The sequence below is a fragment of the Rhinolophus sinicus genome, chromosome X, assembly GCF_036562045.2.
Source record: "Rhinolophus sinicus isolate RSC01 chromosome X, ASM3656204v1, whole genome shotgun sequence".
Classification (NCBI taxonomy): domain Eukaryota; kingdom Metazoa; phylum Chordata; class Mammalia; order Chiroptera; family Rhinolophidae; genus Rhinolophus; species Rhinolophus sinicus.
This window is the reverse complement of record NC_133768.1, coordinates 5,630,540-5,656,567: the sequence shown is the minus strand read 5'-3', so window position 1 is coordinate 5,656,567 and position 26,028 is coordinate 5,630,540.

Below are 26,028 nucleotides of genomic sequence, written 5' to 3'. Positions count from 1 at the left end.
AGGTCTCCCTCAGTGACATCAATGTCCCATACGGAGGCTTATCGTCACATCGTCAGCCTGACATCTGTGCCCTGCTATCGTCTTCTAGGGCGTTCTCATCCCCTTCCTGGTTTTATCGCTACAGAGTCCTTGGGACAATGTCACGTTTCATATGCTGCTGAGGATGTTGTCTGTGGATCCCTGAGGAGATGAGGGACAAGCGAGCGTTACAGACGCCTGGGAACACGCGCTGGGCGTCACCAGCTCGCGGGCATCCCACTTCCTTCTGTTTTTCAGCCTTTCTGGCCTCCTCTTGCCTCCCTTCAAAGCATCAATAATCTCCCTGTCTGCACCGGACATCCCAACCGGAACTGTCCTCTGCCTGGGACTCTTGTAATTCTTGCTACAGTTGAGGACACCGGGGACCGTTCCTTAGGCAAGATCCTGGTCCCCACTTTTCAGGCCCAGGCAGATCCCCAATATGTTCTTACAGCCTGTTCTTGCATTTTTCTTCATAGCTTCCCTCATCCTTGGCAACCATGAGTTTACTGTGTGATTGGATCTCAAGTATCCCCCTCCCATCTCAGCACTAAGCTCCAAGGAGGCAGACACGGTGTCTCTATTTGCTCTTCCTGTGTTCTGAGCCCGAGTGTTTGGTGGAAATCGGCTGAATTAATGAGTGAGGAACAAGACAAATGCAGGCAACACACAGGCGGACGTGACACTGTCTCTCCCTGGAATGGTTAGGTAGTGGTCCCCAAAAAGATCTGTCCATCTCATGATACCTGGAACCTCAGAACGGGAGCTTAGTTGGGAAAGAGGTCTTTGCAGATGGGACTGAGTGAGGGGTCTGAGGTGAGGTCGTCCTGGATCAGGGGACCCTGAACCCAATGACAGTGTCCTCATCAGAGACAGGAGAGGAGGGACACAGACACAGAGGAGACGCCACGTGGAGACGGAGGCAGAGATGGGAGGGAGGCGGCCACCAGCCCAGGGACGCCTGGAGCCCCCAGGAGCTGGAAGGGGCAGGAGGGACCGTCCCCTGGGGCCCCCGGAGGGAGGCGGCCCTGGGACACCTTGAGGGCAGACTCTGGTCTCCAGGCCTGAGAGAGAACAAATCTTTGGTATGTTAAGCCACCTAGCTTGTGGCCTTTTGTTACAGTGGCAACGAGAAACTGATACACTACCCCAAAGAGTTTTATCTGTTAAGACAGCACATTTCTTTCTCATGATTCTTCTCCGCAGCATTTTACGGCTAAGGGGGAAATGAAGCACCAAAGCATATTGTCTGTTGAAGGATTAACTGAGTTGTCATCATTGAATCCGTTTTCTGAGGTCAGGTCTCCATTTGGACCAGCTGTTTATGGCAACACCTTCCATTTGGCAAAGAGCCTTTTGTTGGATATGATGACACCCGCTGTCCTCTCCGTGTCTTTCTGTATTTCTGTCCCCAGTAGGTGAGCTGCTTGAGGCCAGGTTCTGAGTCTCAGTGATGTTAGTGTCGTCAGCGATAAATGTAGTGGTTGGTTTATAACAAGTTTCCGAAAACTTGTCTTGTGAATGCACAGACACCCAGTCTACAAACAGGGCAGATGTTTCCAGGGTCTTCACCTGAGGTTATGACACCCAGACCTGCCAGTCAACTTCTTTAGCCTTGAACCTGGAAGAGATCCAATGACGGCTCTGCTGTTGGTTGTAAGAGATGACGTCCCAGGAGGAGAAGCAACAACACACTTACATGTCTCCTGCGATTCTGGTTTGAAACGACGTGTTGGAAAGTGAAAACTCAGGCCACTCTCCTGCTGTCTCTCTCTCTCTCTCTCTTTTCCCCTCTTTTAATTTTTTAAACTATCATCAATTTTAGGAAGGCTCATTGCTCACTTTTATTAGATACTTCATTTTTAAGGTGGCCGGCAGGGGATCTTTATGACGTGTGACAGTAAAACACGTGTATCCTCAGGAAGTTGCAGAGCCATAAAATGCATCGCTAGGTTTGATGGCCCGATAGCTCTTAGAAAGAGAGGTCCTGCAAGGAGCTGAACTCGAATGTCCCTGGAGAAGAATCTCTTTAGAGGAACCATCCAGGCTGTTGAACTCACAGAAGCCACCGGATTTATACAATAAACTCTTTGGAAACCGGATGGTTTTAGGGTTACGTTTTCCCCAGCAGCTGTTCTGACTGCAATATTATCGGGGTTCAGGGCCATGATGCTTTTCAATGAGCCAGACTAGCCCTGTGTGGAGTCAGTCGTGACTCTGATGCTTACAGTACAAAGTTCAAACGTTGGCTGTCATAGGTGTTTTGGAGGGTTCATTGTCTTCAATCTCAATCAGTTAAAATGCAAAGGTATCTTCAAGTTTTGGTGGCACTCAGTCTTTTGGAGGGCGTACTGACTCCACGGCACAGAAAACAATTTGTGGAACTCAGATTCAGGGGCAGAGAACTCCCTGGAAACGCCTAAGTGAGCTTGAATGGACTTGGAGTAATTCGTGCCGTCCGAGGGTTGTGTCATGGGGTTATGTTATGTGTGCTGCCAAAGCCCTTTGTAGTTTCCTGTGTATGGATCCCACACACTTGGGTGGTTCTTGCCTGCAGGTAGATGTGGCCACAGCTCAGGGTTAACTCAGCGGGTTTGGGGTCTTGCACCCCTGCCCGTGCCGATGACAGAAGGGGTTCTGGGCTGGCTTCTGGGATGATAAAACAGCTTAAAGAAAACGGCAGGGGCTGCTTTGTGCATTCTATGGTGACGTCGTCACAATGGGCAGGAACGGTCCTTGCAGAGTCTGGTAATGAACGTGAAATTCTTTCAAAGGCACCGTGGCGTTGTGACTTTCCTGGGGAGAAAAACATGCTCAACACAGCACATTGAGGGAGAGAGAATGGAACTGAGGCAGGCAGGCGACAATTATGAAGAGGACGGACAATTAAGTTGCACTGTGTGAGTACACGGGTAAGTATGCTTAGAAAACAGAATGCTCTCTCACATCTAGGAGCAGGAATCGGGAGAGTCTTCTGCGGAGGGAATGCAGCCCCTGGCCCACATGTGCGAGACTAAGTGCACAGCTGTGCATGTGTGTATTCCCTGCAAACACAGGCAGCGCCCACGTCTGTCCGAGCTGGTGTCCCCTGGAAGAGGATAGGTGTCTCAGGGCAGCATGATATGTCTTAGGACATTGGCAAGGGGACCTGGAACCCACATGGGATACCAGTCATTTGGGGCAGCACAGAGGGAACATATGGGCTGAGAAGCTCAGGGTCCCAGTGAGTGAGGGGGCTTCTGACAAAGGACCTCCCTGCAGGGGAAACGGCCATGTGTGGTGGTCTGTGCTAAAGACTGGACAGTGTGGGGCTGCCCACGCCTGTGGTAGGAGTGACCGTGCCCTCTCACATACCGTCACGTACATGCCATTGCAGCACGTGTGGGGTCTGCGTGCTTCTCAGAGGCCCCACGCACTGAAACTCTCTAAAACTAGAAAGAAAGGAAAACAGGAGTCATTTTGATAAAAGTTGCGGCCATCACTACGAGGCCCATGCACATTTTCTAGGGTCTGGGAGGTGCCCCTGTCTGCTGGGTTATTCTGTCGTGTGCAACCATTTAGCATCTGGCTGAGCTTATAAAGGTCGCGTTCAACCCACTTGCTCTGTTCCAAGGCTCAAGGCTGCACTTGCTTCAGGTCCAAAGATGGCGGCATTGCCAGAGTCTGCCTTTAAAACAACTCACAAAGCGACGCCCGCAATAATACCTCGACTCTATTTGCTGACATTTCAAGCATTAAATTAATAGTGTTGAAATCGATTCATCAGGCCCCTGAGCCGTAATTGGGATTCGATGCAGGCCGCCATTAGCAGGCAGAGCAACCCGGCCATGGAGAAAGACGCGTTTTCATTCCGCGTCCCATCGCAGAAAGCACACTCAGGCGGGCAGAGTACCCCAGGCTGACGGACCCTGCAAGCTCTGGGGCCTCACAATGAGACGCAGACACGTGACGCAAGCAGGGAGGGTGGCAGGGCTGTGCCAGAAACCCTCCCTCCGACAGAGACGGCTCCAGTTTTTGTCCCATTGGCCCCCACCGGGCTTCTCGTAAATCTTTCTCCCTCAGACACTGCGATATGTGGCAAACAGAAGTGCGGTTTTTGTTTTGAATGTGCGTAATCCATGCACGGCTGTGACAAAGAGGCAGTGTTTGTCTCCTGAGGGTTGGCGGACCTCAGACTGGAGCTGGCCGTTGACAAGGTTGACATTTTAGAAGAAGGGAGTGGCGGGTGGACTCTTGTTAGAATATTTGAGGGCTGCCAACACCTCTGTTCAAACTCTATTGACATTGTGGGGACGGAGTCCCAGTGAGTGGTTTCCAGGCTGTCGGCCTCGCGTGGAGGGTTGCTGGGTCGGGTAGTAGGTGGCCGTCAGCTGTGACTGGTTGGCCGTCAGCTGTAACCAGTGAGCCATTGGCCACTGATGTAACTGCCATGGCTGAGCTAGCAAGTGCCCATTGCAGTTAGCAGAGGGGTGGGTTGGTTGGTAGAGAAGCGAATGGCAGGCTGTGGACAGTGTGGCTCCTGCTTCCTGTGTCTCCAACCCAGCCGCCAGCGGGAATATAGTGGTGTGACTCCCCTACCTATGGCTCCGTGGGTGTTCCTTTTTGGCCTCACCGTGTCCTGCGTTCTTGTGCGGGGAGCGGGAGGTGAGACCTGTGTGACACATGGCGCAGCGAGCAGGGTATGGTGAGGCCAAAAAGGAACACCCACGGAGCCATGGATGGGGGTTCATACCACTATAGTCTCGCTGGCAGCTGGGTTGGAGACACAGAAAGCAGAAGCTGCAACCTGCCGTCCGCTTCTTTGCCAACCAACCAACCCCCAGCGTAGCCACGGCAGATCTATCAGTGGCTAATGGCTCACTGGCTACAGCTCACGGCCATCTACGACCCGAGCCAGCACCTTTCCACGTGAGGCCGAGAGCCTGGACACTGCTCCCTGGGACTCTGTCCCCACACACACGCTCACGCTTGGGATGGTCTGCAGCTCAGTGGATTTCCTTGTATGCGTTGTACTCGATAAAGGCAGAGAAAGGGGAAGGTTGTTCAGAGTGATTGCAGCTCTAGACTCCAAAAAGGGGGGCTCTCCAAAAATAGCTCCAGAGAAGTTGATGAAAATCACACACTGGATTGTTATTCCAACACTCATATACTGTCCTGCTTACTGGGGTCCCGCTTGCTGACAGACGCCCTTTGGGACGGGACGCGTCTACCAGTGAAAAAGCTGTTTTATAAATTTTGGATATTAACCCCTTGTCAGATGTGTCGTTGACAAATATCTTCTCCCACTCAGTAGGATGCCCTTTTGTTTTGTTGATGGTTTCCTTTGCTGTGAAACCTGTTAGTTTGATGTGGTCCCACATGTTTATTTTTTCTTTTACTTCCCTTGCCCAAGGGGACACATCAGTAAAAATGCTACTAAGGGTAATAAGGGTTGCTAGATGGGAGGGGGGGTGGGGATGGGGGAGAAGGTGAGGGGATTAGAAAGAGAAAGTAGTAAGCACAATATAACCACGGGGATAGGAAAGCAAGTTTGGGGAATATAATCAATAATGTTGTAAAGGTTTTGTAGGGTGTCAGATGGACACTTGTCTCATTAGGGAGACCACTTCATGGATGGTGTAGGTGCCTGATCACTGCACTGTACACCTGAGGCTGAAATTGAATAATATTGAATGTCAATTGTAATTTAATATACACATAGTCACAGGATGTAAAAGTACAGGATAGGGAATAGAGTCAATGGTATTGCAACAGCTACATATGATGTCAGAGGGGTAGTAGATTGGGGGAGAGGAGTTATCACTTTGTGAGGGGTGTGAATGTCTAATTGTTACATTGTTTTGTACACATGAAACTAGCAAAAAAAATAAAAGAAGAAGACTGGAAGGAAATAATGGTTTCAGTATTTAAGAAAACATGATAAGGGGCGGACGGGTGGCCCCGTTGGTTAGACCATGAGCTCTGAGCAACGGGGCTGCTGGTTCGATTCCCACATGGGCCAGTGAGCTGCACCCTCTGCAACTAGAATGAAGTCAATGAGCTGCCGCTGAGCTCCCGGGTGGCTTAGTGGGTTGGAGCGCGTCCTCTCAACCACAAGGTTGCTGGTTCGACTCCTGCAAGGGATGGTGGGCTGTGCCCCCTGCAACTAGCAAGGGCAACTGGAGCTGGAGCTGAGCTGCACCCTCCATAACTAAGATTGAAAGGACAACAACTTGACTTGGGAAAAGTCCCGCAAGTACACACTGTTCCCCAATAAAGTCCTGTTCCCCTTCCCCAGTAAAAAACACTTAAAAAAAAAAAAAAAAAGAAAAGAAAGGAAAAGAAAAAAAAAAACATGATTAAAAAAAAAAATCTGGCCAAAATGGCACCAATTAGAAAGAAACGCCCTTGCTGAGGAGCGTCCGCCTTTTGGAAATATGTGTGCAAGGATTTCAGAGCGCTCCAGGACTCTGGTGGAGCAAATCCATTCTGAAACAAAGACTGGTCTATGGTCAATAATTCACGCTGATGTGATGTGCCGTGGACATTGCAACTCCTCTGGCGGGACAGGGGGCTGGATGCCAGAACCTCCCAGCTCCCCACGTGTTTGTCCTGTGGGGCTCAGAAAACCCGTGGGGCGAGGGTCCCCCCAGGACCGTAAGCCCAGAACCCATCTGGTGTTCCTCTGCGTTTGGGGTGATTACTTTTCACTCATCGTCTACCCGTCTGTGCCTGGGACTTTCTGCCCCTTTGAAAACAGGCTTTCAAATTCTAGAGCCTCTTTCGCAGTTTGGATAATTTAAATAAGAACACAGACAGATGACCTCCAAGGAGCGACACTCTAATATTTGCAAGAGCGAGGGAGCGGGATTGTATGCATGGCTTCCCCGGAGAGTGAAAGCCTTGGGATTTAATTTATCTTTTCCTCCTAATAAATAACACTCTTAGAGAGGTTTAAAGGGGAAAAAAATGAAACAGTCACCAAGAAAATGGAGAAGCAAACAAAAAATATTCATGAGTTGGGAAGCCGCGGGGTTGTCAGGGAAAAGAGACCACGTCTTATCGGGACAGAAAGGGAGGTAAAAACCGGGGAAAACAATCACATCTTCAACGGGGAGGTGGAAAATGACACGGTGATGGAACGCAAGCATTTATTCGTATAACTGTAAAGATGGAGACGGCTCCCTCATTATTGCTTTTAGGTAGCTTTCTAGTCTGTAGCAGGAAAATTAGTGCTGCACAGATCACAAAATCTCCAGCAAAGCAAACGGCTAAGAAGTGCTTTTCCGGGAGAAATTTTAGCATTTAGCAGTGGGGTAGAAGCTCGCACGTTCTTACTGAAACGCGAGCGTCTGTTGCAGACGAGGGACGTCTACAAGTGTCCGCGGTAAAGATCATAGAGCCACTTTGCCTGGACAGCACGGCTCGCCCACCCTTCCCGAGCCCTTTAGAAGTTTAAAAAGCGTCCTGACTGCGGCACTTTGTCAGGTGGGTAATAATGGTAAGCGAACCGTTCCAGGTGACTCGCTGTCAGGATGGAAGCCCAAGTTGATGCAAGTCTCCCTGCTTTAAAAAGGCATTATTTTTTGGCGTGGCAAAATGCATAGCACGTAAAATGTACCATTCTGACCGTGTTTAAGGGCAAAGGTCACTGGCACGAAGCACGTTTACGAGGTTCTGCAGCCATCACCACCATCCGTCCCCAACCTTCCTCAGCGTCCCAAGCTGAGACTCTGTCCCCAGGAAACACTAGCTTGCTGTCCCCCTCCCCCCAGCCCCTGGCACCACCGCCTACTGTCTGTGAATCTGGCTCCTCTAGGGACCTCCGAGAACTGGGATCACCCTGTGTTTGTCCTTTGGTGACCGGCGTATGTCACTCAGCATATCCACGTGGTTGTCTGTGTCAGAATGTCCTTCCTTGTCATGGCCAAATCATACTCCATTGTGGGGATGGACCCCCTTTGGTGCACCCAGCCGTCTGCTGGTGGACACTTGGGTTGCTCCCACCTCTGGCCTATTGTGAACTGTACGGCTGTGATCATGGGGGAGGCATTCTCCTAGTGCCTGCGTTCAGTGCTGTGCCAACCTTCCCCCCCTTCAAAGACTATTATTTGTATCTACTTATGTATATGTGTGTATGTATGTATGTATGATCTATATCTATTCAGTATGTATGTATCTATCATATCTGTGTATCTATCCATCTGTCATCTACCTATCCATCACATCTATCATCTATCTATCTATCTATCTATCTATCTATCTATCTATGTATCTATCATCCATCCATCCATCCATCCATCCATCCATCATCCATCCATCCATCCATCATCCATCTACCATCCTCCATCCATCATCCATCCATCCATCCATCCATCATCCATCCATCCATCCATCATCCATCCATCCATCCATCATCCATCTACCATCCTCCATCCATCATCCATCCATCCATCCATCCATCATCCATCCATCCATCCATCATCCATCTACCATCCTCCATCCATCATCCATCCATCCATCCATCCATCATCCATCCATCCATCCATCATCCATCCATCCATCATCCATCTACCATCCTCCATCCATCATCCATCCATCCATCCATCCATCCATCATCCATCCATCCATCCATCATCCATCTACCATCCTCCATCCATCCATCCATCCATCCATCCATCCATCCATCCATCATCCATCCATCCATCCATCCATCCATCCATCCATCCATCCATCCATCATCCATCTACCATCCTCCATCCATCCATCCATCCATCCATCCATCATCCATCCATCCATCCATCCATCCATCCATCCATCATCCATCCATCCATCCATCCATCCATCCATCCATCCATCCATCATCTCTCTATCCATCCATCATCTATCTATCCATCTACTTATCTGTCCGCCTATACCTGAAGAAGTGAGAAGTCCCTTGCCCACACCGCAGGCAGAGTTCTCTAGTCTTTGGCCGTGGGAAGGACTCAAATTCACGGGACACTTCTAACCTATAAAGCACGTCTTCATTTCCTGGAAGTAATAACGTCACTCCTTTATTGCTGGTACATAAAACTCCTGTGCCCTACGGATACACGTGAGGCTGTCGCCATTAACATATAGCTTCAGGGATGCCTCCGGTGTTTTTTCTTCTTGGTCGTGGCAATAACTAACTTCTCCATGTCCACCATGGTCGTCTCGTCTGCCCCGTTATGTTTAAAATCATACCACTGCGAGCTCTCTGGCACAGAGAGACTTCCAAGCTGGGGGCTCAGGACCCGTTTCCGATGCACCTGTCACTGTCCTAAGACGGGGCCTCCTTGCATTCTGAAAGAACGAATGAAAACAAAAATCGACACATTCGGGGGTTTACGCCAAAGGAGAGATGGTGAGAAATGGATACGCGGCTGTTTGCTTCACTTTGTCACCTGTGAATCAGGTACGCCTTTGAGTAGATACGTTTCCTAGTCTACGCAAGACACAAGTAGCTTCCTAGCTGGGACAGGTGCAGGTACAACCGTTTTTCATCCCCGAACTCAGGGACAAGACTTAACAGCAGCATTTTGTCTAGTGGCTTATAATAAAAGGCATTCCTGATTTCTTCTAAGCGTAAGTTTCCCAATGATCTAGCGCAGATGGCATGATTTCTCTATTTTACCAATAAAATGCACTCCGGCTGATAAGAGTCTATTTCCTCTTTTCATGGCTTGGACTTCCCTTGCAATAGGACATGAGGGGTTGAGGCAAGCAGGTAAACGGGGAAGAAGACCCCCCGACTTTATCGTCCTCCTGACTTCCCCCAGTTCATATGAAATAAGGACTACAATCGCTTTACTTATCCGTTGCACTTAGGTCATGGAGATTTTTTTTCTTGCTGTGACCTTTTCTTTGGTATATTTCAGAACACATTTATTTGCAGGATCCATTAATTTGCGGACCGAGTGATGGCCAAAATCCTCTTACAGTTTTGTTTGTTGCTCTGGGACTCACTTAATCTCACACGGAGAACCGTGGTGGTGATTTCAGCGCCCCCAGTGCAGGCCCAGTATGAATTTTATCTGCATTATTTGCTGTGGGATGCATCACCAGTCCATTTAATTGTGTGTATGTCCCATACCATTTTCCCTAAGAAATTGCAAATTGGAGGAAATAATTACTGGCAGGCAGTTTTCACTTACTGTGTGTGTGTGTGTGTGTGTGTGTGTGTGTGTGTGTGTGTGTGTGTTTTGGGAAAGGATGGTCTTTCCAGTAGTTCTGAATATTAGAAATTTTAAACTGATGGAGGATCTTATCTACACACCGAAATAAGAAAAGTTTCCATGTGTTAAGTGCATGCTTTGGGGGGATAAACACACATTTTCCTGCACAAACACTACTTATTAAATACAGTACCTGTTAGCTTAGGCTGAGTAAAGCTGCAGGAACAAATGTGTCCCAAATCTCTCACAACAGGGAGATACGGACACTTCAAATTCCGTCGTGGACACTTCATTTGTATATGAAAACACGAGTGTCTGAAAGGTAATGCTGAGATGCTCTTGGCAAACTCCACCAGGTCGATTTTTAGCAATCTGGCTTTATAACTGGGACCGGGTATCCAGCCTGCCGAGCGGTTCACACTCGCTGTCACTCGCCTTGGTGACACTTCAAGTGGCCTTGAGCAGGTCCCCCTGCCCCAGGAAGGAGTGGGTGCTCTTTGAGGTTTCTTTCTTTCTATCAGTGTCTGCCCCTGGCAGCAGCCACACCATGTTAGGGCTTAATATTCAACCTCATTCTCGTCCTTTCCAGGGAGAAGCTCGTTCAATCGATCTCAAGCTCCGGCACGGAAAGACAGAATTCACAAAAGTGCTTTTTCTTTGCTCTGATATTTCAACTCCTGTTCACAAATGTCTGCTTTGGTTAGGTGGCGGGCACCTGGGCACAGAGGGGGACCCCCGCTGGGTTCCTATTACAACTTTATCTGCTGGTACAAAATGGCTTCATCACGGCGTATTTCTACCTAACGAAGCAGAATTCCAAGGTCTCTGGGTCACGGGCCGTGTTCCCTGTGAATTTATCAAGGTCAGAAGCCAGCGGCTTCTGCAGACAGACTGGTCTGAAGCCCCAAAGACAGGTGACAGTCGAGTGACCATTTGTACGTGAAGGAATGCATGAATGATTTCAACAAGGACAGAGAAACGAGAGGCGGTTTGTTTGCAAAGAATCCAGCCCAGGGGTGTGACCTCAGCTTTGGACAGAAGGCAGGGATTAGAAAACAGTACAGGGAGATGACGTCAGAAATGGGAGCGGCACGGCTTAAGGGCAATTTGGAGAACCCTGTTCAATGTGGTCCCAACACACGTAAAGCCAGTTGTAAACCCACAGCGCTTCCAAGCGCAAAAACACGTACAAAACCAACAGCAATGAGAAGAAAATGAACATGTGTGTTGCATCAGGGAATTATGGGTGAGTTAAATTAGATAATACAGCCAGCCGCGACAGAGGCGTCCACACATTGTAAGCCCTCAATGACACTGTCACATTTATGACCAACCCATAATCCCATGCTCTACGCCCAACCATCAGTTACAGACAGATTAGCAGCAACTCACGTGACAAAAGCACACTCTTTAAAAGTGGACAGAGTATTATTGGCTATTTGAGCTTTGATGTTCGATACAGGAAGGAAAGTTTTGCATTGTGACGTAAACATGTGGGGTTTCGACTGTCCCTGTCAGCCATTCTCAAAGTGAAAAGAGATTTCACTTGGCTTAGCAAAAATTGCCCCACCCCTCAACACAAAATAAAATCACCTGTAAAATGGCCTGGAGACATTGTCCAGGAGCTTGACTCTCAGGTAAAAACCTCCAAAGATCCTTTTGCATTGGTCCGACGAGGTCTGATGGGTCGTAATTCGAAAGGCGTCTCCTTACAAATGCTCGGAACGGTCTGGGTGCGATTCTGCAGTCAGATGAATGTCGTTTGATTTTGTTTTTCCCCTTGACTTTTCTTGGCACAAACCATGAGTCTGCAGATTAAACAGAATAACATTTAATGGCCACTCTCCATTTTCCACGGGGACCGAAACTCGGAACCAGTTCATAAAACCCCCCTTTCTGTAAAGCGTCCGTGCTGCTTTTCCTTCGTCTTGCAAGAATAGTAACGGGAATTTTAATTCAGATTTTGCAACTAGAGAGATGCAAACAAGATGTCACCTTGTTGGTTATGAATACCTCTGAGGGGACTTTGATTTCCATCTTTAAAAAGCTTACTCAAGTAACTCTAGAAAATTCATTTTTTCACCTTCCCCCCAAAAGTTTAATTATCTTACTACTAACTTGTACAAGTTTAAATTACATGTCACGTCAATTTTTTTTTTTTTGGTTGGGGGGGTTGAAAGATGTGTTTTCAGTTCAGTTGGGTCTGATCCCTAAGCAGCAGCTTTTAAGGGGGTTACAGATCATGGGAGACTCTGAATCCCCAAAATCTTGGAAGAAACAAAAGCATGTTTTTCTCCATGTCTCTGCACAAGTTCTGTTTCTCTGGCTAGTCTCATGGTGAGTGGGTTCTTTGTACCTATAACCCTATAACTAATAATATAAGCAGAGCCCTTTTAACATGAAGAGGGACCTACCCTCCCAGAGGACAGCCTGGCACATCTGACGCCTCAAACCTGTGCAGGTGAAAACAGGGCAAAGTCACCTCAGGACGGGGCCTTAGCAGCCTGGTGTCCCAAACAGCTGTTTGCAAAGATAAGAAAGCAGGTGTCGTGACTCCAGGACGGATGCCTCTGGGCTGAAAACTAAAAACACTGTTTAGCATCAGCGTCCCTGTGTCACGTTATCTGCACCAATAGCAACGCCTTCCTTCTGTGATGTCACTGTCCCCTCCCTTTGTCATAAACACCCCTGGCCTCTGTGTCCCCATCGGAACACTGCCTGGGCTTCTGCCTGAGTCAGTGTTTCCCGAATAGCTATTCTCATGGATCTCAGATAAACGCTGGTCGCCTCTCGCTTTGAAAGACCTTCGTATTTTTAGGTGACCCGCCCTTTCCAAATTGTGAAATAATTTTGTTGGTGAAGGATGTGCCTCTGCCCGAGTCAACCACGCTTCCCTTTACGATCCAGTGTTTTACCTTTGATAAGCACAACAGCCCCCGCAGATGTGACGGGGTCACAACCCACCTCTGTACTGAAGACACTGTAGTCAAAGGACGAACGGAATGTGCCCCCGAGAGACTGTCCCCAGGGAACCAGAGACTCAGTCCGGGACCAGCCCTGCTGTTGTGGTAGCTGCGTGATGGGCCCCTCACGTTTGTCTGCCCCATTCAAATGGCCTCAACTTTACATACAGGTTGCAAGTCAAGAGAGGGAGGTTTGGCAGGGTTGTTCTACAAGAATTGTTAGAACATGGGAAGAAGGAAAATAAAGTCTGAGCCCAGCTGTCAGCGTCCACGATACTCTGGTTTCAGAAGATGCCAGAAAATTGTAAAGGAAACGTTGGCTGGGGCCTCCCACCTGCTACGTAACTACCTGTGTCTGGCTACTAATATTATTCCTCGGTTTGTCCAGTTTCTCCAGGACCCACGGTCCTGTTTCCAAGTCAGATGGATATTTTATCAGTGACCCCTGGGACAGACGTATTGGGAAATAACCAGAAAGGCTAATTTCTAACGTTTCGTAGGTAAGAAAGGGCACAAACCATGACTTTCTCCAGAGGCTGACCCCCTCTACAAAACGAGAGTCTCTACACAGCAAAAAATCAGCCAGCTGGGCTCCGTTTATGGGAATTTAGACACTTAAATCTCAGAAGCATTTTTCGTTTTCCTTTTTGTAAAGCAACCTGGACATTGTAGGAAATAAGACAGCATAACGTGCCGTGCTGAGAAGGCTGAGGGTCTTCGGAAGGGAGGCACTACTTCTGGAATTTCATTTTTTAATGCACTAACCTACCCTTTGAAACTTTCTCCAGAAATTCTTCCCTCTTGCTTTAACAAGGTTAAAATTTGGGAAATAGAAAATTATCCACAGGCTGTACGATTTGGTAGATGATAAAAGTGAACGGCCTACAGCAACTTTCTCTGGATCAAAACAGTTACCTGTACTCGTAGAATTGAAAGAAAACAGGGGGTTCAGGGAGGAGAGACAGCAGAAGTGTATTTCACATGGGGACAAAAAAAAAATTAGAAAATGGACCGTTGCAGAATTTAGAAAGTTGTAGTTGACTATGTCTGTTTATGGTCCTGACGAAAAAGAATGAAACTTGTCTCTTTAGGAAAACAGCATTTGTTATAAAAATATCGTCTCCTAGAGTTGTTCCCCTATCCTTCTGTCTTTTGTTTAATGCAGAATGACCCAAATTCGTACCATCATCGTTAGCAGTTTGTGTTAATGTACGGGCTAGCTATTCTGTAGAGCAAAACCTCGATATTTCTGCAAAAAGTTCTCCCTGGAATTTGAGAGACTGAGACCCCAGGAGGGGCAGATGGTAAAGCACAGGTTGGCTTTGCAGGTGGATGATGCTCAGAGAATTGTGGACTCTTGGATGCAACAGTCCTAGTCATCGACGCATCCCACACAAGAGGAGAATCCCGATAAGCAGAATTACCGAAACAGTGAAATGAGGTGGATGCCATCAAAATAGCCTCTTAAGTTCTGTTCTTTTTTGCCACTGCTTCCTGGATGTAAATTTATACTTATGGTAAGAATCGCAAGGTCACTATAGGGGGAATCCTTATACAGTGCTTTGCAGTTGTCAATATTGTATCCAGGTTGTTTTAGGACGTCCAGGTGGACCAATGAAAGGGTGTCGGTGCCACCATCCTTTCAGTTGCCTCCGTGCAGCTCTCCCGATGCAGTGACCCACTGGCCACTTCTTGAGGCCCTTCAGTCTCTCCATTTTCCCGCAGCTCGGAGGGTTCTCAGCAGTTATTCTGGGAAGACAGCGAGGAAGGTGGTGGTTCCCTGGGGCTGGATAAGAGGCTTTCTCATGAGAGGAAAGAAAAATGGTCAGTTTCTGCTTCCCCGGCGGACGGGTCCCAAAGGTTCGTCGCTGAGTCCTTGCTCTGATAAATGACTGATGATACCCCTTTCATTGCTGAGGCTTCCAGGCGTGGGGAGCCCGTTGTAAGACCACCTTGAGAAGGCAGCTGGCATCCGATGGCAGACGTCGGTGTAACGCGAAACATGGGGAAGGGTGCAATTCCACATCCAGACTGCCCGGTGTCACAGGTAAGTCAATGGATGCAGCACGTTCTCCATCACTTCCCACTCTGGACGTATCTAAGAAACAACCATAGGTTCTCAAACCCACGAATGTGGAACATTTGTAAGGCAGCCGAGCATTCATTATGTGCACATGGCTAATTGCGTTTGTCTTCTTTCATCTTCTGTCCATGATCCAGCCTCTGGCTTTTCCTCAGTTTCACCGGAGAATCCTGGCACAATTATCCACCCGTGTGTCTTTGCTCTGATTTCCCTTGAAATGCTCATTTTAATTGGGAGTTAGCTAACATCACCCCCTTTCCGTAATTTAAAAGGATCTCGTGTCTCACACTGTTTTAGGATTCAACAAATATTGAATGAGGAAGGTCTCTGATGGAATATCATTTCTTTGAGGATAAATTATCTTAAAATTGTGTAGATATTGAATCTAGCGTTAATGGTGGTGGGGTCTTACAGGATGTGTTTAGCGTCTTTTGCTGTGTAATGGACTGTTACAGAAAATAGTACTTAGTGATGCAAATAAAACTTGCATGTTTCCATCTTTGCGTGGGGTTCTGGGTTAATTACATTGGATTTCAGAAAGCCTAGCCTCTAACTTTAAGAAAATAATGAAATATATGTGATGAGAGACACAGTCTTTTAAAAGCATGATTTCTTGTGGAAGAAACGGGGATGATAATTAATAGCATAATGAATTAGACACTTTTGTAATTATAAGGGATAGTTAATTTATGTAAACAGGCAGAACTTTAATTATAGCCGTTTAATAGCATAAAAAAATATAACCCCGGGTTTTCCAAGTCTCGAATTTCATAACAAACAGGCTCAGTTAATTTCCCACGGGAATGTTTCCAATTGAGCCCCAAAGCATGCGTGAAACACAATGATAGGGTTAGGCCTGAACTAGCAGGGTTGTCTGCTATTTTAATAATTATATTTTCAGACCTAAATTGCCACTGGGTTAGCTTTCTAAGTCGTGAATTAAGCTTCACTACGGCCGCACTGCTCATGGGTGTGTTATGAAGAATGGAACAGAATCTTAGCTCTGCCCTTTAAAAGGGGGTACGAGGCACCTACAAGACCGAACTATATAATGGACCAACATTATATCTATAGTTATGTGCAGATATAAGTGTCATAAGAATCCAAAGGAGGAATTGGCTGATGGGGTCTGAAGCAAGGTGACATGTCTGGGCAAGGGTAGCGTTACAATCTGAACACAGCGTGGGAAATCAGCGTACATGTGCCATCAGCGGCTAGGATGCACTTGAGCAAGTGGGGAACAATTTTAGGGGGAGATGTGTAAAGACCAAACTCCCAGTTTGGGGGGGGGTGCGGAAGTGGGGTTTATGGGTACGACATGTATTGATTGAAAAGAATACTGTAGGACATTATTTTAGTAAGGACGTATGTTGGGAGGGACAGAGGGAGGGAGGGAGAGAGACATGGGCTTCTAGCTCAGACCTGGGCACTTACTGCTGACGAGATGTGTCTATTTGGAGTAAATTCAAGTCGGCATTTTTATACTCTCTACTGCAAGACGGGCCGTTTGGAACCATGCACATGAGGCTGAATTCTCCTCAAGTGGTCACAGGAAGGTAATGGGACAATGTACTTTTCTGACTTTTCATCAGCCTGTCCGGACCCTTCACTTATTACAGACAGCAGACCCAACATTTGAAAAACTTCCTTGGGAGCCAGAGGAGGGAGGGGCTATTACAGAGAGACTGTTGTTTGCCACAAACGGCCTCTTTGAGGTCTGTTCCTGCAGTGGAAACAGACCTGTTTGGAAAGGTCAGTAAGTCATTATTTTTTACAGGGTGTGGAAAGCATTGGTGCTGTGGGGTTTTCTTCTGTTCACCATTGAGGTCTCCACACCAAATTGTACCTTTTAAAATGATGGTAAAGAAAAAGTCTACATTTTCGATATGGAGGCTCAATCTCTTTGCATCCATAGCAATTTTGCTTCATTAAAGGCAGCAACAAAGAAACAAGACAAACAAAGAAACAAAAACTCTTAGACACAGGGCCAGCCCGGTGGCTCAGGCGGTTAGAGCTCCGTGCTCCTAACTCTGAAGGCTGCCGGTTCGATTCCCACATGGGCCAGTGGGCTCTCAACCACAAGGTTGCCAGTTCAATTCCTCGAGTCCCTCAAGGGATGGTGGGCTGCACCCCCTGCAACTAGCAATGGCAACTGGACCTGGAGCTGAGCTGCGCCCTCCACAACTAAGACTGAAAGGACAACAACTTGACTTGGAAAAATGTCCTGGAAGTACACACTGTTCCCCAATAAAGCCTTGTTCTCCTTCCCCAATAATAATAAAAAAATCTCCAAAAAAACCCCTCGTAGACACAGACAATAGTTTAGTGGTTACCAGAGGGTAAGGGGGTTGGGGGTGGGAGATGAGGGTAAGGGGGATCAAATATATGGTGATGGAAGGAGAACTGACTCTGGGTGGTGAGCACACAATGGGATTTATAGATGATGTAATACAGAATTGTACACCTGAAATCTATGTAATTTTAGTAATAATTGTCACCCCAATAAACTTTCATTAAAAAAACAACAACAACAACAAAAAATTTACAGGCCCTCAATAACTATATATTTTTTTGAATAAAACAAAATAAAATTTTATTTTATTAAAAATAAAATGTGCTCAATTACGAAAGAAACATGGTCAAAAGGCATAAACTTCCAATAAAAATAAATATGTCATAGGGATGTAATAGTGCACAGCATGGTAACTCTAGTTAATAAGACCATATTGTATATTTGAGGGCTGCTAAGTGAATAGTTATTAGAAGTTTTCATCACAAGAAAAAAATGTAACTGTGTGAGGTGACGGATGTGAACTGCACTGACCGTAGGGCTCATTTCACAATTTGTACGGATATTGAATCATTGGGTTGTACACCTCAAACTCACATAATGTTAGATGTGAATTATAACTCCATCAAAATAGTACCGAAGACACGTATGGCTGTCAAGAAAGGACATTTTAATGTCAGTATTTCTCAGATTTGGTTAAAGCATTGACCTATTTTCATAGCAGATAAATTTGGGGGAGCCTAGTCACAGAAATTTCATGAGTAAGAACGATGAAACAGAGGTGGGTAAGTTAGGAGAGCAGATGGGGTTGGGAAGACGGGAGGTACACAAATGCCTCTTATGCAATGCTCCGTGCTCGAGAAGCTTTCTGCACATACGGACACAAGCGTTGACCACACAGCAGACAAAGGAGTAAGAGGTGTTTATATTCCGTGTCTGTTTATGGTCTCCTGGGACGCTGAGGTTGTAGATGGACAGTGCGTGGACGGCAAACGCCTAAGAATCTGACCGAGGAAAGACTCTGAATCAGAGAAATCGAGAGAAAGAGGGGAAAAAAAGACAGAGACTTTACTGGGTTTCACTGTGTGTCCGGCATCTGCCATCTGTCACGGCCTTTCCTTGGCTGTATGTTATGGAATAAAAGATCTTCTCCCGATTTAGCAGAAAAAGTCTTAGAAGCTGAATCACGGGGCCATACGTGATGCATGTTAAAATTTCATCAATAATGCCAAATTTCCATTACAAAAAAAAGCTAAAGGGCCACCCTTTCTTCTCCTCGCCGAAACAGACTATGCATCTCTTCTTCTCCTTATTTTGTTGCCAGAGAGGTACAAATGGTATATCACGGCTTTGTTTTCACTTCCTTTCGTCATTAAAAAGAAGGCTGCATCTTTTTGTCTACACATTGGTGATTTGCTGGTTCATGCTGCCTTCACGTCTCCGCCGAGCGACGACTTTTCAAAGGAAACGTGGAGAGGCACGCCCAGTCCTTTCGGTCCCCTGCTTCTGAAACGCAGAGATCACGCAGGTTTTCTCTTCGTGTGTTACCGACTCGTGCTCTGCAGCCACAGGTAATGACAAGGGCCTCCCAGGTGTGTGTGTGTGGGAGGGACTGAGCACCTGAGGGAGCGTCCATCCTCCTCCACTGCCTGATACCTGCGCAGTAACTGCAGGATGACGGTTGGTTGTGACCTCGCAGTGTGGACACAGGTCTCCGTGGGGCTAATTCAGCCTAGAGCATAAATGCTTCAAGACAGTGGCCACCAGGCAGGTCAGTTCTCTGAGAATGGATACCAGGAGCGTCTTGCAGTTGGGCCCTGGTCCTTCCATCTGCTGTGTGAACGTTGTTTTCGCTCCCTGTGGTCCCTGTTCTCTCCAGGTTTGCTCCACACATGTTTATGGGTTCTCAAGTCCTCAGGTGCTGCATTTGGAGACCACATTCTGCAAAGAGGTGATGAAGGACCCTCCTTTCCCTATAAAGAGCGATCTGACCTCTACCAAGAAAAAACATGTGTCCCTTCTCTTTCCTCCCTTCCCGACCATCTTTGGAACCTGTGAAGCTGTTTCTGTAGCCTGATTCCACGTAGGATATTGAAGGCAGGTGTCACCTCCCCTGTGAAGAATGCCCCCTTCTCTTTATTTGTTGCTTGGATCTGTGCGACAGACGCTGAAATGTCACCCTGTTCACCCAGGTGTGAGCAAAGCCTTATGTCTGGAACGGACAAAACCGTCCTGTTTTCTCTTCAGGCTTAATTATTATTTTTTTTCAAGAGGTGGTTTGCGTGTGGTTTCGGAAGCAAGGAGATGAGCCTGTGGACTTTGATGTCCGAGTTCCACGAGTCTCAGGGACGTGCCACTGATCCGTTTCCTTAATTGCTCCTGTCAGCCTCGACCCGGGTCGGCTTTCCTAGACTATGATTTATAAGGAGGCATTCGGCAGTGTGGGGAATTCCGAGGGTAAGCCAGACTTTCAGTGCTTTGTGTTTTAATTTATCCTCGGAGACCTATTGAGCGCCCACCCTACATGAGTTAGAGAAGATGCTAAGACGAATCCTGTATTAGGATGAACAACGCCCGACCCAAGACGTCCTTGTCATCCTCGGCCCCAGAAGCCGTGACTATGCACCTTATGTGGCAAAGGGGACTGTGCACATGTGAATGAGTTATGAACCGAGATGGGGACGCAACCACAAGTATCTGGTGAGCCCAACGTAGTCACAAGGGGCCTTCGAAGAGGAAGCTTTGACGATGGATGATGACACCTGAGGAATGTACCCTGAAGATGGAAGAAGGGGCCACCAGCCAAGGGATGTGGGGACGTCTGACGCTGGAAGAAGGCAAGGAAAGGCATTCCTTCCGGGGGGCGCTGAAGGAACGCAGCCCAGTGGACACCTTGATTTTAGCCTGGGGACACTTCTGACTTCCAGAACTGACTTACCCGAGTTGTCTTGTGTCAGCCGCCACGGTGGTGGTCTGTTGTCACTGCAGCCACAGGCAACGCATACCCATCTGATGCCTTTTCTGCTCTCGAGGTCGCTCACGTGGTTGGTCACCTCTTCAATCAACACAGCTTTGTTGACCTCTTGCTATGATGGTCAAGGGTGGATAAGCAGAGCTTAACCATTCCCAGTGGGCATGAGTTCAACAGACATCTCTCACGAGGGAGACCTGGCATAACTGACATGCAGTGACCAATGGTAGCAGAATCCAGCAGATGGTTAGAGACTGGTGAATAGTTTGTCTTCCCGGGACAAACGCCCGATGGCATATTGTAGTTTATATGGTGGTTTTATTGTGTTTTGTTTCATTGTCTCAGTTGCTTCAGGCTGCTGGCGACCCACTCGGGGATTTGGCTCTGGGACATTTGTCTTCCCCCCAGAGGACAGTGGAAGTCCAGATCAAGGCCGTGTCTTTCTGGCCCTGGGAAGGAACTAGGGTCATCTTTGCTCTACCACTGAAAGTTTCCTGACCAGTTGCAATATATTTTGAACTCTGGTTTCATAGATACTGGATCATGTAAAAAAAATACAAGAGACCAGGTGTGGAAATGCTCAATTTAGAGGTCAGAAAAGATTTGAGATGACCAAGGAGCTTGGGGGTGGGGGGTTGAGATGCACAGAGAATGACTCCATTGCATATTGGGAACAACTCATACAACTGTAACGACTTGCAGGGGATGTCACATGGTGGGGCACTGCCACCAGGCAAGGACTAAGAGCGGGACTTGTACTGGAGCCCTGGAAAATTACCGCCAAGATGTAACATCTTAAGTGTTTCGGAACACCTTTAATATTTTACCTCCAACTCCCTGCAGGAATAATTAGATGATTGATGGAGACGGTAATTAGAGCTGCAGGCACCTCCGTGACATTTCAGGTGAAGCTGTTAGTATGATCCGTGGCTGTCCTCTCTATTAAGGAGTTTCAGTTCTTTGTATTCTACTGTGTCTCAATTTTAGCAGACTGATTTTCTTCTCACATTAGAAAAGGGAAATTTCCCAGAAAGACGGTACATAAGAACATAAGACATGGGATACTTTTGAGACCTGCTATGAGGACATACGCCGAATGATTGCTTAGGCAACATGCACATTAAAATGAGACGATGGACGTCTTTATATGAAGAAACGGCTCTGCTCTTTTTGTATGTTTAGTTTCAGGTGCCCAAATCATGTAACACTGAGACATTTACCCCCCTCACGAAATGATAACCTCCCTTCCCCAATCTATTACCCCTCTGACATGGATAAATACATAGGGCCTAACTGATTTTAAGGTTTATTCTTTAAATTACACTTGAGAAAGATTCAATATAAATATGTTTTTTCACAGTTTGATTAAAGTTTGACATCTGCTGCTTTTCTGCCAAGATGGTATCCGTTTAATTCTACCTTTCTCCCTGTTTCTCTCCTATTTACTTTTTTCCTTCGTCCACCTCCTCTTCTTTCTTTTTTTTCCTGATATGCAAGAAGCAAAAATTATGGAAATATGGGTAATCAGAGGCAAACTGTCACAAATAATCCAGGAAAGGTTTTAAAGAATGGGTAAGAGAGATGCACACGGTAGAAACGTTGTCATTCCCAAACCAAACTACACGACCAAAGCAACACCAAACAAAAACATAGTAAAAACGTATCAAGCATTTTCTCTAGAACCTTCCAAATGCCCACTAGCTTGCTGATTTGCTGGAAAGGGTTCACATCGCTCACCATAATGTTAAAAGTGCAGCTAAGACTCATTAAAGCCAAGGAAGCTCGGAATGGCAGCGAAATGACCTGCATTCCCCAAGGTTACAGAGGTCAAGGGCAGCTTTCTTGTCCTTGCCTTCCGACAATAACATACGAGGTGTGATCAAACAATACGGTGAATGTTTAAATAAAAAAAATATTACAGTAAAAGACACATTGTCATTAATCCCCCTCAGAATACTCCCCCTCGCTGCAAACACACTTATCCCATCATTCTTGCCACTTTCTGAAGCAGTTCTGGACGTCCTCTTTCCTGAGTGTCTTTACTTCATCCTCCATCATGACAACGGTCCGTGTCACACATCGCTTCTGGTGCAGCAATTTCTGTCAAATAAAAACGTCACCATATGTCCTCATCCGCCTTATTCATGGATCTGTGTGACTTCTGGCTCTTCCCCAAAGTCAAAATGATTCAGGACATGGAGGCAGCCATGACAGCGCAACTAAAGACACTCACGAAGGAGGACTTGCAGAACTGCTTCAGAAAGTGGCCAGAATAAGTATATTTGAGGTGAGGGAGGGTATTTTAAGGGGGATTCACGGCAACATGTGTTTTACCGTAATACATTTTTTTAAACATTCACCATATATATATTTTTTTTATCACACCTCATACATACGTTTTGTGTTTCTCTTCCTCTGCAAACGTCAGGACACATTTGAGGTACCCCTGCTGAGCAGAGGCCACTTGAATCTTGGAGTCCGAAGTTCTTAAAGGGAGCTGGTCACCTAGGCACACACCTGCCAGGTACAGACCCAAACAGCTACCAGATGTGCCTATTGTGAAACTTCACGTTTCGTGTCCGCACGCAGACAACCTGGCGTGTCCTACCCCCTACCTCACACATACAGAATGACACCTGAGCGAGTAACCATATGAGCTTAGTTCTGAGTCTGACCAAGCCTCAGCACCTCGACTCCAGAGCTAAGAACTGAAAATACCACAGCCTCTGTGAGCTGTTGCCTCAGAAGCAATCATGAAATGAAGGGAAGAACCTCCCCCGCTCATCTCAAATAAGACACGTTTCAACTTGACTCATTACAGTTGGAGGCTAACTGGAAAAAACAAAACCAAACCCTAAACCCTAAAAAAAATCCTAAACCCTAAAAAATACCCCATTAAATCCACTATCGGGAAGACCCCCGTTTTAAAGAGCAGAAGAAGTGGGCTGTAGGCTTGCAAAAAAATGTGAAGTCCCAGAAACGTTTCTTTGCACGGTGGAGGTGGCATAGTTAGCGGACTTTAAATGGCTGTAGAGAAGGTCCCAAACTTAGTCCGCTGAGGATCTCTAAGGTTTAAGCTCTGAAAGACGGACGGTATTTTTCTGAACCCATTTACTACAACAGGAGCAAGGATAGCAGCGAAAGGTATTGGCTCTGTGCAGACATCATCAGACGTGACGTCTAGTGTCCCCTGAGAATCACCGTGACACCTAGCAACTGTATTCAGAGCGAGAACAGGAGCTCATGTGTGTGTTTACTGAGAACAGAGTAGACAATTGTGTTGATTTTTTCCCTTCTTATTACATTCCTCTCTCTTGAATTCTTGTCTGTAGGTCAATTCTATAAACATTATAGATACTGACTGTAAAACACGAAAGAAAGAAACAAACAAAAAAACAGTAATGGAGTCGAACCATTAAGAAAGTCAAGAAGTGATAAAATTAAACTCCAAAAATATACTTAAAAGCTAAAATCAGTGGTGAAGTAGAGATTTGGTGCTATTGGCTCTTCTACAGACTGAAAACACGAGTTGCTTTTTTTCATGGAACATTTCCTTTTCAACAATCACCAAATTTTGAATGTCAACCGTGAAATGCTCTAGTTTCTTTTGTTTTTATTATTATTGTTAGCTATTCATGCATTTACACAACACAAATTTCCAAGAGATAAACTATTTTCTATCTGAAAAGTAGCTGCCGAATGCCATTGGAATTCTAGGATATGAAGTGGGAAAAGGTAAAAATTAAAAGCAACATGTGAAGGGTTAAACATACAATGTGGCAAATTCTGAGGTGTGCCTAATTTACCACTCCCCGTAGTCACGGCATCCAGCCCACGGCAGGGAAAATAAAGCATCATTGCTTGGTTTTAACAGGCACACTGTTTTCAAGAAAATTACATATGCATCAAAGGAGATACTCAGGGAAAAACACAGAAAAAAAGTCAAGCAAAAGAGTCTTGCTGGGTATAGCAAATTGCCCAACATGTGAAACTTGATGTTGAAATAACCATTTCCTAGCTGCGTTTCTGTCAGTTCGTTAGGAAACCAATAAAGACAGGAAAAAGCCACCCAAAGAAAATTCTGGTCTTTCCCTAGGAGCACTGCAATTTAGATACATGCTTACCATTCTTTTTTTCGTGTTTTTTTTTTAAAAATGTAAAGCTGATTTTAATTAAAGGATGGTTGACATACAATATTATATTAGTTTCAGGTGGTGGCGAGACAGGTGTGTACACACACACACACACACACACACGTGAAATCAGACCAGAATAGCTACTGTCTTATGCAATTCATTGTTGAGTTTAGGGGCAGAAGTCAACAATGAAAGAAGAGGAAAAGAACCAAGGCATTCCTTCCAGCTAAGCTGGCGAGCTGGGGTCAGAGAGAGATGGAAAAGACCAGAGATAAGGACAGCTAGGAGCTGCGTGGATGCACGTCTCCCCTGGTGCTGGCCTTGGTGGGGTCCAACACAGCCTCACCCGTAAACCACCCATGTGGGTTCAGTCACTGGCGTCCTGAACCTCCACTGATTCCAACACTGACCCATCCCCTGGGCACAAACACTGCCCAACACCCTACCATTGGTGAATGGGTGTCTACGAGGTCAGACAATGAAGTTCGTAAGCATGTTGCAGCGATGTTGCTAAACTTTTTTGATATCAGAGGGATAATTCCTTATGAATTTGTACCAACTGGACAGTTAACCACGTTTACTATTTGGAAGTGCTGAAAAGGCTGCATGAAAAAGTTAGAGGACCTGAGCTTTTCAACAACAATTCATGGCTCTTGCATCACGACAATGCACCAGCTCACACGGCACTGTCTGTAAGGGAGTTTTTAGCCAGTAAACAAATAACTGTATTGGAACACCCTCCCTACTCACCTGATCTGACCCCCAGTGACTTCTTTCTTTACCCAAAGATAAAGGAAATAGTGAAAGGAAGACAGTTTGATGACATTCAGGACACCAAGGGTAATACGATGACAGCTCTGATGGCCATTCCAGAAAAGAGTTCCAACATTGCTTTGAAGGGTGGACTAGGTGCAGGCCTTGGTGCACAGCTTCCCAAGGGGAGTCCTTCTAAGGTGACCACAGTGATATTCAGCAGTGAGGTTGTAGCACTTTTTCTAGGATGAGTTCGCGAACGTAATTGTCCGACCTCGTATGTTATGTATGGACCTTTGATGACCCACCCATTCCCAGGTGGGGCAGAGGTGGTGGCTCACAGAGAATCCACATCACACAAGACTGGGCAGGACCCCAGCTCTCGATGGCATGAAAGGAGACCATGAACGCCAAAGAGAGAGTTAATGGAAGGTGATTTCTCAGTGACTGTCGGTGCCTCATGATACTTCTGTTGGGAACCACTCGACCATATCTGCTTTTGTCTTTCTGGAATTGAGTGAGCAACTGCATCCTTCTCATGACCTTCAAAAATATTTTGTAAACTATTTGAAATAAGAAGGTTTTGTTTGTACGTCCCCAGTTGGCATAAATACCAGAGGAATCCCGCGCTTGGTG